General features: G+C 42.7%; 1 protein-coding gene across 4 annotated transcripts in view; it reads left to right on the forward strand.

Moving 5' to 3' along the window:
* Positions 1–8,798: 8,798 nt before the first annotated feature.
* The window catches only part of zmiz1a (zinc finger, MIZ-type containing 1a), a 125,168-nt gene continuing 120,288 nt past the window's right edge, over positions 8,799–13,678 (forward strand). For 2 of the 4 annotated variants that reach the window (XM_032552938.1, XM_032552939.1), the window contains exon 1: positions 8,802–9,022. The gene's annotated coding sequence lies outside the window, so the exon portion shown is untranslated. Of the gene's footprint in view, positions 9,023–13,678 lie in introns of all 4 variants that reach the window. The other 2 variants (XM_032552942.1, XM_032552941.1) reach the window with 2 other exon arrangements.

Raw genomic sequence — 13,678 nt, forward strand, 5'->3', positions numbered from 1 at the left:
GAAAATGTCTACCGGACAGCAATGCAACAAATCCTTGCTTGAAAACATTGAAACGCTGCAGCGTTCTGAGTTAGAGTGCTGCAATCGACTGGCTTAAAAGGTTATGCGAATCAATACAAAGTTGTTTTGGGCACCAGCCCTATTATATTAATGTCATCCTGAGAAATAGGCGCTAGCTTAGGTGGATTCTCTGGCAGCCTGTTTTCCATTTTAACTCTAGTTACAGGCTGTTTGATGCAACATAAAGATCGGAGCCGAAAGCTGTTCTGGAGTAGGCCTTTGGCATTAATTGTCGTTTCAAGCAAAAGAAAAAGCCTTCCATTCTGTCATTCAACTCTTGCATTGCTATTTGGTGTTAATGTAATACATACAAGTGGGCAAATTGAGTGAATAATACTCTGAGTCCTCACGAGAGTCGCTCTGTGACTACTGAGGCAGCTAGTTGTGCAGCCAAGGATGACACAGAGGTTGAAGTGGTCACACATTTACTCAACTCTCTCTCTCTCTCTGTCCCTCTGGCACATGTTCTTTCCAAGGTCATATACTGCATTGCATAATAATGTAACAAAAAACGGGATCACACCACACACAAGCATGCAGAAAGTAAACTGTGCAACAATAAAGAAAAGAACAAGCAGACTAAAAATAACGCTGCGTTCATCGCCCTCTGGGCGTCGGACCACCACTCTCGACTTCACATCTCATAAGTCGAGTGTCAAGCTTCGGATGCAGCTGAGAGTTTGCTTCCTGAACTGTGTGTGAACCCTTAAGATACACATGCCTTGGTGGACATGCACACCCATGAAGGAACTCTGTGCTTCTGTGTTTCAAATGGGCTTTTTCTTTATAACCACTGATGGCCAGGAAACAACCTATGGCAGACTTGTAATAAAGCAAAAGAAAAAAAAAACACCCACCTTATTTAACCTTCCTCTACCTTTTTCTCTGTCCTCCCCCCCCTCCCTTCTTCTATCGTTCCATTCTTCTTCTCCACCACCTATCTCGCGTGGCCTCGGGGAGCTGTTAGCTGTCTGGATGCTGGCACTCTATTGTGAGCACTCATTGATTTCCCCTCTGCTCCCCGCAGCCAGTCAGGCCAGTCAGCATGGGGCCCCGTGCTGTCTTGTGACCACCCGGTCAACATTCACAGAAACACAGAAGAGAAATGGAGAAAAGGAATGAGCACAGACACTAAGACAGCGGCAGCGTCTATAAAAGCTGTCCAAGCTTCCAGAGGCCGGCAGTCATATAATCTGCTTTCTCTCCTCCCCTGTTTCTGTCGCTCAGCTCCTCGTTCTTCTCACAGCCAGAAGAGATCAATGGTGTACTCAACCAGACTTCACTTGTCTTGTTTTAAAATAGTGCTCTTCTGTTTTTTCTCCACAGGAGAGGATCCATTTACTGACCCCACAGCTCCTCAACATATCGAGAAAATTAACCCTTGTTTCACCTCCTCCAATAAAGCCGATTTATGCTGTTCATATGTCACTTTTATAAAATCAGATGCTCAAGATGTGCACCCTCTCTCCTCACTCTGTTGATTTTAAAAATACACTAGGCCTACAAAACAAACAAACAAACAAACAAACAACAATGCTCCAAAGAGACAGAACAAATACCAAAAAAACCCCCCCCACAAATCTTCTAAAAATAAACACAAACAAAAATTAAACAGAAATGGAAAGCTGCAAAACTCAAACTCAGAGTCGTAAAACTCAACAAACAGAATGCAGAACTTCAAGTGAGAGGATACATTTGGCTTTGCAAAAAGTAACAAAAGAACATTGGATTTCAGAAAACATGTTAACATTTCATGAAAACAAAGCAAACAACTAAAAAAAATACAGCATTCCAATAAACTAAAAAAAATAACATAAAAAAAAACGTTTCCTGTAGTGTGTAATTGTTGTGTCTTTTGACATTGTGTTTTTGGTTTTTGTCTTTTGATGTGTTTTGACTTCATAGAAATCCTCCTGGATATTACATGATTTTTGCATAAATGTCCACTGACTTTAGTTTGGGTAGAGAAAAACTATTTTAAGACTTGACTTTAGAGAACTGTAATCTATTTGCATTGTTATATATTGAAGAAACAATCATGATGAAAAACAAATATGCAGCAGACCACTTTGGATTTGTGCTGTTGTACCCAACAACTCCCTTTGATGCTGTGGATCACAAGCTCCTTATCTCTGCACTGGAGTAATTGCTAGTTTCAGTCCAACACTGTAAATCTTTTGTGTCAGCATCAGTGTGTTTTCTATCAGCCTCTACTTGCGTTCCATGAGGAATACATCAAGGCTTCAGTCTTGGTCCTCGTCTCTTTTGTTCTTTTTTTTTTTGTTGTTGGCAAAAGCCAAACATTTTCTTTTGTTTTTATGAAGATGACTGCCAGTTTATTTTTTGCAGAAGAACATTGCTAACCACTCTGAGTTGACTCTCCTTGACTGCCATTTTCTGACCTCGTGATACATGAAGCTAAAATTTGTGAATTGACATGAGAGCAATACTGAAGCACCTGCAGGATATCTTGTGTTGACCTTTGCTCTTCAGTCCTTATAGGAGAGAAGCAATATCATAAATTTGTGTGTTAAAATTGACCTTTCATTTCAGAGTGGTAAACACAGTTGGCAAAATCTGCTTTTTTCAGTTCAGGTCACAAGACATTAATGTCAGGATCTGTGTTTTTCTGTGTTTATTTAGAGTTTTCTGTGTCCTTACGTCTCTTCGTTGTCCTGTTCTCCCCTTGATTGTTCCCAGGTGTGTCTCGTTCTGTGATTACCCTCCCGTGTATTTAACTCCACCTGTGTCCCTTGTTCCTCGTCGGGTCCTCGTCTATGTTTCGTCAGTGTTTCCTTGTGCCTGCTGCTTGTTCCTGGACTTATTTTCTATTAAACATCCATTATTCATCTCATCTGGGTCAATAGCGTCTGCCTCACCACCTCACCCGCACCACTTCGTGACAGTAGGACCCGACCCAACCGAACGGTGAGGCACGCTATTTTTAGTTTTACATCATGGACCCAGAAGAGTTAAAGGAGCTAACGGATACCATCGGGGAATATAAGGAGGCGATGGCCAAGCCGTACGCTGCCATCCGACGCCTCGGTTTCGCCATCCGTTTGGGCTTGTTGCTGGACTATTGGGTTCCTCGCTTTCCGCACCCGGGGTTGGTGGAGTTGCAGAGGGAGGCAGAGTGGGAGCGTATGGCGGCTCTAGCCGTCATGGCTGGCGAACCTCTGCCTCCCAAGCCGCAAAGTTTCTCCGCCAGCCCAGATCCCGCTCCAGTTCCGGGACCAGCACCTCCTGCCGGCGTTCCAGCCGGCGCACCCGAGGCCGTTTCTGCCGGCGTTCCAGCCGGCGCACCCGAGGCCGAATCAGCCGGCGTTCCAGCCGGCGCACCCGAGGACGAATCAGCCGGCGTTCCAGCCGGCGCACCCGAGGACGAATCAGCCGGCGCTCCAGCCGGCGCACCCGAGGCCGAATCAGCCGGCGCTCCAGCCGGCGCACCCGAGGCCGAATCAGCCGGCGCTCCAGCCGGCGCACCCGAGGCCGAATCAGCCGGCGCTCCAGCCGGCGTTCCTGCCGGCGCACCGGAGGCCGAATCAGCCGGCGTTCCTGCCGGCGCACCGGAGGCCGTAGCAGCCGGCGCACCAGAGACTGAGACTCCCTGTGTTCCTTCCGAGACTCCCTGCGTTCCTCCTGAGACCCTGACCTTCTGCGTTCCTCCTGAGACCCTGACCTTCTGAGACCGAGACTCCCTGCGTTCCACCCGAGACCCAGACTCCCTGCGTTCCACCCGAGACCGAGACTCCCTGCGTTCCACCCGAGACCGAGACTCCCTGCGTTCCACCCGAGACCGAGACTCCCTGCGTTCCACCCGAGACCGAGACTCCCAGCGTTCCGACCGAGACCCCCTGTGCTCCACCAGAGACCCTGCCTCGGGGGGCTCGTCGTCGCCGTCTGTGGGCGGCCCCCGGGACTCATCGCCACCTCCAGCGCCGCGGACGGCCGCCGGACGGCCTCCGTGGTTCCCGCCTCCAGCGCCGCGGACGGCCGCCGGACGGCCTCCGTGGTTCCCGCCTCCAGCGCCGCGGACGGCCGCCGGACCGCCTCCGTGGTTCCCGCCTCCAGCGCCGCGGACGGCCGCCGGACCGCCTCCGTGGTTCCCGCCTCCAGCGCCGCGGACGGCCGCCGGACCGCCTCCGTGGTTCCCGCCGCCGCGGACGACCGCCGGACCACCTCCGTGGTTCCTGCCTCCTTTGCCTCCGCCCACCCTGTGGGTAGTTTTTTGTTTGTTTTTGGACTCTTGGCCCTTCTTGTGTTTCCGCCCACGATGGTGGGTTGTTTTTTGTTTTTCTGGACTCTGGCCCCCCGTCCAGCACCCCTCCGCCCACCCTTGTTGTGTTTTTGTTTTGTGGGCGTCTGGTAGCCGCCCTTGAGGGGGGGGTACTGTCAGGATCTGTGTTTTTCTGTGTTTATTTAGAGTTTTCTGTGTCCTTACGTCTCTTCGTTGTCCTGTTCTCCCCTTGATTGTTCCCAGGTGTGTCTCGTTCTGTGATTACCCTCCCGTGTATTTAACTCCACCTGTGTCCCTTGTTCCTCGTCGGGTCCTCGTCTATGTTTCGTCAGTGTTTCCTTGTGCCTGCTGCTTGTTCCTGGACTTATTTTCTATTAAACATCCATTATTCATCTCATCTGGGTCAATAGCGTCTGCCTCACCACCTCACCCGCACCACTTCGTGACAATTAAACTATTATTACATTTTCTTTGTGTGTTTTTTTTTCTCTCAAATTTGGATTTTTTTACTACCTAACTTTGTTGACATCTCCCATTTTTCTGTTCAGCTGCGCTCCACATTTGCTGCAAACAATTTCTTCCTGCTGCCATGCTACCGACAAGTAATCACCAATTTATATCTCTCTCTAGGAGAATTTGTCCTCTTCCACATAGTGTGACTTTAAAATAACATTATCTCATGGAACTTGAGCTACATGGATCAGAAGCAACAGTGGGAAGAGTAGTCATCCTGCAATCCGGAAGTTGTGACTTCCTGCTGCCAGATCTCGATGTGCCACTCGGTGAGGCACTTAACCCTAAGTTGCCTACAGGTCTTTGTATGGGTGTATGACGGTGCCCTGCATAAGTGAGTGTGACTTGTTGAATGTGGCTCCAACATTAAGCGCTTTGAGTGGTCGGTATGATTAGAAAAGTGCAACATGAATTAAGTCCATTTACAACATCTTCACCTTGAAAGCATGCTTACATTAGAATCTGCATTTTAAACATGAGACCTGCAAGCTGGAACTGTTCTGATTAAATCTAAAGGATTTAGCAAGTTTCTATAAAAGATTTCACTTTTTTAAATGCTTGTGCAAATTTTTACAACTACACCCTGGACAAATTTCTTCTTCACCCTCTGTTTTTGGTTAATTTGAGCTTGTCTTTTTTGTTCAGAACATTCTGACACAAATGCATTTTTAAAATGAACTTGGGAATCTTGTCTCTTTTAGCAACTTGCATTTTTTAATTTTGTATAATTTCTCAGTAGTTTGTTCAGCTTTGTTTTTAAAGTGATTTAGAAACAAAGTGGTACGATATAACGTGGTTGAGTGTTTTGGATTGACGACCCTATAACAGTCATATTTAAGAGGTACTGTAGTCTACTGTAACTGACTTTAGAAAGAGTTTCGTTACCATGACAGTGCCGCAAGTCTAACCAGAGACTGTTTTACTGGTGTCTGTCACTCCTGACAATATGGTTTGTTGAAGTTTGATGGTGCAAGCAACTGGATTCCACAGTACACCACCATCACACCTCCATGTGAACAAGAGAGCTTCAGCGCAACTAAATTTCTCTTTCCATCATGTAACTACAAGAGGCATCCATCGCTCCCCCTGCTGCTTCAGCACAGAGAAGCAATGTCAGGAGCAGAAAGATGACAGAGAGAAATGAGGATCATTTAGTATTTAAACAAAGTCTGGCTTGATTGTCATTAATGTGTTGAAGACTAAGTTGTTTTCATATGGTAATTTGATCTGCTAAAACACACTATGGGTTAACCTTGTCAAAATGTATTTCTTCTGGTTTACGTTGACGCACTCGCTTAACGTTTAAAATGCAGCACATGTGAAATTATACGCAATTCAGACTGAACCCATATGTATTAAAATCCATCCATCTTCTTGGCAGCCATTTGACTAAATTATCTGGAGAGGCTGAAGTGCACGCCATGCAATGACAACAAAAAGCTCGGCAACAAAACATTTTTTTCTGAACTGCAGGATGACCTGACCATCTGCAGGCCCTTAACACCCATAGCATGCCCTATTGCCTTTAGTTAGTATAAAATAAAAACTTGATGGATGAACCAGAACATGAGATAGTATTATCAGACTGAAAGCTAAGTGGAAAAAATTACCAATAGATATGTCATTTGCTGATTCCAACTCAGCAAAATTATTCTACTTTAGAATCGGAGAATACTAACATTACGCTTTAATAACATTAACTCCCAACTCCCACAGCCCTCTGCAGCTTCTAAATTAGCTCAAACTTAAAGGATGTTTCATTGTTTTTAAGATGCCAAAGTAGCATTTCATTAAATCTAGATCAAAAATGAATGTACTTAGATGAATGTACTTATATTGACAAAACCTGAAACACATATCCTACACCAACTAGAGGTTCTTTATAACGGTTTCGGGAACTAAACCGTTATAAAGACCAAATTATTCAATAATCACATATTGTGAATTGCAAACCGTTATAAAGACCAAATTATTCGATAATCACATATTGTGAATTGCAAAACCATCACAAAAATAAGTGCTCTTGGTTTCACTCAAATTTTCTCAAGAAGTTTTTCAAGATAAAATCTTTCCTCATCTCTTTCTCATGACCATAGTACCATGGTTCATCTGCAGATGGAGAGGCTTGCAAAGAGCAAAGAGTGAGGACACATTGACATAAGTCATCTTCAGAGGCCATTTAAAGGTAGAAAAAACATGAGCTCCCAGATACAGCATGTGACATTGAGTGCTAACCTCATTTCCATTGTAGAAATATGCTTCCCTGAAATAAAAATGAGAAACTGCCCAAGCAGCTGATGTCACTGGTTGCATTTGTCCCCATCAGTGATCATGGCTGCTTTGACCAGAGGGCTGGGGTGTCCTTGAGACACATTGATACAGACCCCCCCCCCCCCCCCCCCCCCCCCCCACACACACACACACACCAAACCCACACGGCCACCCAGCCGCCTCCATCCTTTCACTGCTGATAGCTTGCTCAGGCTGTACACTGCATCAGTGTCAGGAACCCTGCAGGCAGGAAGCTAAAAGGATGGCAGACACTTCCTTCCCTTCAAAGAGAGGTGCCCGAGCCAAGAACTGCTAACAGGAATCTGACCCTTGGACTTGTGACACAGTGTGAAATGAAATCGTAAACTGAGCACAGCAATTGTTATCACTTTTGTTGGTGATCTTCTATCCAAAAGTTTCAGCCAAAGGAGGTATGGTGCGCGTCTGGTGCACGCTGCACGTGCAAGACCAGTTGGGGTGTTCCTTTGTTTGTTTTTCTTCTGTCTTTTTATGGTTTATGTGGTATACGTTATCTATGAGTCCATTGATTGTTTATTCCCAGTCCAACGCGCACGCACACTACAGAAATCCTGCGTGTACGCGGCGCATGAGGAGTGAATGATTCTATCTGATGCGCTGCGAGCTGAGCTGCCCTCCCTCTGGGGCAGTTCAGCCTTGCCTGACTGGGAACACAGGGGAAGTAAAGAGATTGCGTGCAGACGTGCGTGCGCGTGTGTGTGCGAGGGTGCGTGTCGGGAGGAGAGACATTGTTCCTTGACGTCAGCGCTCAGCCCAGCCTGCCGCTGCTCTCAAACACGTCTTTGTTATTCCGAGGCTTCCACAGGAGGACGGCCGCCAGCAAAACACGGAAACCGGGGTATGGAGCTGCTGGAGCGGGGCCCAGTATGCAAAGATATACACGCCAAAATAACTTTAGACGCCCGTCCACATTTCTTGTGGGCGTATTTATAATAATTTATGTACTGCTGTTTCTTGACATACTGTCATGCTCAACAAAGACTCTGTTTTAACAGTATTTGGAGTGTACACAGATTGAGTGTACAAATGCCACTACCATCAGGTATAAACTAATATATATTTCAAAAATAATGTAATACCAAATGTAGCTTAAAAAAAGGACAAAAACCAAAAAACATGAAATGTTGATATCTTGATAGGAGTGATCCAGACTTTGAACAAATAAAATACAATACAATACAAAAATAAAAGCAATTAAACGCAACATTTAACAGACAACTGAAATCTGTTGTAAATTTCCATTGCTCATTTTTTTTTTGCTACATTTTTGTATTCGTGTCCAAAATAGAGAAAATAGAAAAAAGTACTTAGCTTTTATTTAATCAGATGAACCTGAAAATTTAAATAAACACGGGTATTTAAAATGACTAAATAAACAATTACAAGTAAAGAATATTCAGGTAAAATCCAAGATATAACGATATAAAGAAATAAATATAAATAAATATTTTCTCTAACAAATGTTGTGCCTATAATAATAATAATAATAATAATAATAATAATAATAATAATAATAATAATAATAATAATAATAATAATAATATGTGCATGAAGAAACAGGTCACAGAAGTTAATTACTACATATTTCCAGCAGAGGTATTGTTATAATGTTACTATTGCGTCTTACCACTGGTGTCCTTCCGCAGGAAATCTAGGCCGCCTTTTTCCTTCCACCACCTCGCACGGCTCTCTCTGGTAACTGAATAGCCAGTGTAATCTGACACTTCAACTTGCCGTGCTCTACGGTAGTTGATTCAGTCAGTCAGTCAGTCAGTCACACCGTCTTCGGGGTTCTCGCACATCGTCTTTGTGAAGTGAAGAGAGCGAAGGAGCGGAGCGCCGTAAACACGCGGCGTGGAGGAACAATACGCGGCTTTGCCACTGAGCTTCGAGCAGAAAGTAAGTTTCGCGCCTGGTTATTTTCTCCTAAATTATTGTTGCAAAGCGAGGTTTGAATGCTGAATGTGGGGCTTCTGCCTCCCGCTGTACGGCCACTACCTGCTAACAATAGGCTGACCTCCGGGGAACCTTTTAACAGCCGCTGATGAACTGGTGTCAAGGGGGCAAATTCTGGTTGCGTGAGCCGCGACGGAGCGCTTTAATAGCCAGACTGCTTGCTCCATTGTATGTAAACACCGTGCGAACGAGTTGCGCTGAAGCGGCAACGTTTATTGGGATTGTTTTAAAAAAGGAGGTGACGGCATTCGGACAGTGCCGTGGAAATATGTTCGGAAGAGAGTGGCTGCAGGTTTATTTTATGTGTGTGTGTGTTCAGCTGATCAGCTGATGGCTCGGTTGAATGTATGTCACTTAGCTAACAGTCAGCCGTGTGTCTGGGCTTGTTGACTCCCATCAAGGCTATTATCGGCTACCTGTTGTAATGCAATTAGCTGGCATGTCCAAGTGTTACTCCGTCTCTGCTGTGTTATACAGCACCTGTCATGCAGCTTCTGTGATGTTTGGCACTTCGGTTTGAATGCATGACACTATTTACTGAATGAATTTCAGAATCTCACTGGCTCACAGTAGGAGGTCAATTAGGACATTTGGGATCAAAGTCTTTCTTGCAACATTTTTCAAATCAATTTTTTAAAAATTATTTATTCAAGATGATAAATAATAGAGTATTTACTGTACCCTTAATATTACAGTTAGACAGTGTCCAGATGGCCATAAAGCTGGTGCCCACTCTGAAATCTTGCAGCGCACACCCACCCTTGATCCTTTTCCACAGACTGGTCTGCACATCCTGTTTGCTCTGCACAAAACCCAAAATCAGTATCTGTGTTGGTAACCAGCAGTGCCTCATTTGGTCTCAGCCTGCAGCCCTGTGTCTTAAGTCTGGCAGACCCTCCCCGTTAAATTCCTGCTGTCTGGATGTGAGGCCAGCCAGGGCAGAGCGCAGCACATAGAGAGAGAGAGAGAGAGAGGGGGGAGCTCAGGATGGGAGGAGGGATTGCAGGAGGGAGGAGGAGGTGGAGACTGCTGCTCTTTCATTACCCTGCAGCCTGCTACAGGACAGCTGAAGTTTAGGACAGGGTGATGTAGAGCTTGTATTCTTAGCCTGAATCCCGTTTCCTACCGTTGGAGCCTTTGCACTTGATAATTCCTGTAAAAAAAACAAAACATAAACCCCAAAACAAGAGGAAACGAGAACAGCATCCTGCAGCAGACATCAACATTCATCCATTGTAATTCTTGTCATCTGATGCAAGAATATATTTCCAAATCCATCTTATTGATACATAAGTGCACTTACAGATTTTTAAAATACACTTTTTTTTTAGTTAACCAGTATACTTACAACAAATATACAATATAATATGTACATACTTGTTCTGTTTTAATTAATTATATAGCTGACTTAATTAATTATATCCTTATAATCTCATGCCCACCCATTTTTTGTTGTGCTTATAAGAATTTATTGGAGGATTTATTGGAAATTACTCGCATCATGTATGCAGATGATCCTGTTGGGTTTTAGTTCTTCAAGTGCAGGTTTTCAACAGCTGTTATACTCTGTAAAATGTAGGACATCATTTTAACTACAATGCTTGTACAGAGCTGTTACGACGTGTTTAACAAAAGAAGGCAAATATTCTTCTTTCAAACTGTCAGATAATATAAAAAGTGTCAGTGAGAAAACTGAAATATCTTGGAGTCTAGTCTTGAAAAGACCAAGTTGGGGCAAGTGAACTGTTTGTGACAGCCGGAGTCAGCACTCTGCAGGCTCTGCTCGGAAACATGATGGATAAGTTTATATGCCGTTTAAGTGAATCTGAAAGTAAAGCTATCGTGGCTTTAGCTAACCTCATTGTTGTGCTACAGACAATGCCATTCACAACTGTAGAGAAACATGTCTTGTGTCAAATTTTGTGTAATTGTTTTTGGTGAGTTTAGATATGTATTTCTGCTGTTTGGTTGTTTGTTATCCTGTTTTTTCTATCTACACTCAAAAGATCAGGGCAGCGGAGAGTGCAGATGTTCTAGTTTTTAGATTTCATCATGAAGTCTAAAAACTAGATGGCAGTTTTATGTTTTATAGTATTTTACAAATGAAGACTTTCATTACATTTAAACTTTTTTTTAATTTTTAACATTTATTGCTACTGTTTCCTTTCTTAAGACTCTGTGTTTATTCTGTTTTATAGTTTGCATGGCATTTATTTTAGTTGTCTTAATCATTAGTTTATTTGTGTTAACAGTTTTGGTATGATTGTTGTTTTGTGTTCTCGTTTCTTTGTTCGAACAGTTGCAAAGCACTTTCTGATTAGTGATCTATGAAGAAAATCATATTGATCTTCTTGATTAATTAACATTTTTGTGTTTTTGTTGTGATAATTTCTTTTTTTTTTTTAGAAAAGAACACATTCCTTTCTGTTTCCTGTTTTTGTTAAAAAAAAAATTAACACATTTTAAAAGTCATTCTGACGGTTGACTGTTGCAAAGTGAAACATTTTATCTGCTATTTTTTTGGTAAATAATAATAATAATTAACTGTGAAACCAAATGTACTATATTGGAACACTAGCTAAACATTACAGTGGTTATTGTGCCTTCAGACTGAAAACTATTTACATTTGTGAGTGGATCTGGAAGCATCTGCCTTTTTTGTTTTCAATTGCAAACGCCTCAGTTTGTAGGAGCTACAGGTGTGAACCTCACCTTTGTGCTAGTGCTCTGATATAGAAAAAAAAGAAATTGGCATACGCCACCCTTTAGAAATGCTAATGATGAGGGGCAAAGAGTAAAACAAGTCAGCCTATATTTTTACAGTGAGCAGTCTAAAAGTGTTTTCAAATTCATAAAACGGGATGAAGGCATTTTTATCTTCATTTTAAAAATACAAGCTATAAAGCTCCGAACATTTCACCAACAAGCCTCTAATTCTGATCGCAGACTTGAATTTGGCGTTGTATTCATTGCAAAAGTGTTGCATTGGATTGCAGGTGTTCATGTCGTTATGTCCACTCCCTCTTTGTGTCTGTCTAAGAAAGTGTGTAAACACACTAAGAACGAGCGCACCCTCCAGTGTCTCCTTCCTCTGTAATTTAAATTGGTGATGTAATGAAATTGTTTTAGCAGCAACACTTGTCAGGCGCACCACATTAATTAGTGCTGCTGCTCAGATTTTTTTTTTCTTTCTCTTTTAAAACCTTCCTTCTGACAAACCAAAAGGAGTTGTAACTCATTCCAAAAAAAAAAAAAAACTTAAAAACTGAAGATGCATCCATTCAAAGTGGGTTACCAAATAAATTGGCAACAAAGGAGAAGGAGGAATTAAAGTCATCTGCAAGTGTTGGAAATGTGTGTGTGTTGGTGTGCATGTGTAACTTTTCTTTCCGTCTGTTGTCCCTCTTGGGGCCTCTCTGCAACCAGCCAGCCAGGCAGGCAGGCAGGCAGGCAGGCAGGCAGGCAGGCAGGCAGGCTGTGAGACAAGACAGAGAAGCGTCTGATTCAGTAAACAGGCTAAAGGCTCCTGTAGACTCACTCTGAAATCAAATTTGGATGTTTTCAAAAGCTCAGAGGATGGAAGCAAATACAAGCAGACTCTGTGAGGCTGGATTCTCTGGCTCTCCAGAGTGCCAGACTGCAAAGAGGTCACGCTGGAAATACGGCGGGAAAATGCTCGCATCTTTAACACGCAGGGCTTGGAAAGTATAGGAAAGTCTGGGATACAGTTTGATCTTTTTCCAAGTCTGGATAAGTATGGAAAAATTTAATTATGTGAGGAAAAGAAAAACTTAGGAGTCTCTAGTCTTTTCTTTCCCTATTAAATTAACAAAAATATAGTATTCTGAATTTCAGAAAAAAAACAAAGGGCTTTTTTATCTTGAAAAGTAGATTTAAAAAAATGATTTAATGTACATCATCATAAGCCTGTTAGTTCATTGGTTGTTTTGTTTATTAACTTGATGAGAAAATCACAAATAAAGACACACAAATACAAAACTACAATTCTTTTTCTGTTTTTTCGGCATTTAGATTTTTGGGTCAGGGTTTTAAACTGAACCTGTTTTGTAAATGCAAAAGTTAGAACGACGCCTTTTTCTGTATCTCAAAAAAAATCTACAATTACAGTGAAATATCTGAGTTACGGGACAGAAGGATAAAGACAAATGTGAAAAATCACATCATATGTTTCAAGGTTTCCCTCAGAAAACTTGCTAAGCCCGGTGGTTGGAGTGCTCAGCAGTCATTCATCCAGCGGCCCATTGTGTTTTTGAGTTAAAAATGTTAGCCCTGTGTTTTTTTCCCCTGGCAGATTATAGCTCATTATCTTTTCTTTTCTTTTTTTCATAGCTAAAAATGTAAGGGATGTTATTTTTTGCAAGATAATTTTAAAAATAGTTTATTTCCAAATAAACTATGGTGTCTAATTTAATATTTAGGAAGAAAATGCTCTGAATTACCTTTATGTGTTAAGATTGGCAATTCATCTATTACAATCATAAAAAAGTCTTAAGAAGCCATTCTTTCATTAATTATTTACATTACTGTCACCATCACATCGTGTGTCAGAGAGCAGTCTGTGTTACACACCTCAGTAGT

This window comes from Xiphophorus hellerii, chromosome 22 (assembly GCF_003331165.1).
Source record: "Xiphophorus hellerii strain 12219 chromosome 22, Xiphophorus_hellerii-4.1, whole genome shotgun sequence".
Lineage (NCBI taxonomy): Eukaryota > Metazoa > Chordata > Actinopteri > Cyprinodontiformes > Poeciliidae > Xiphophorus > Xiphophorus hellerii.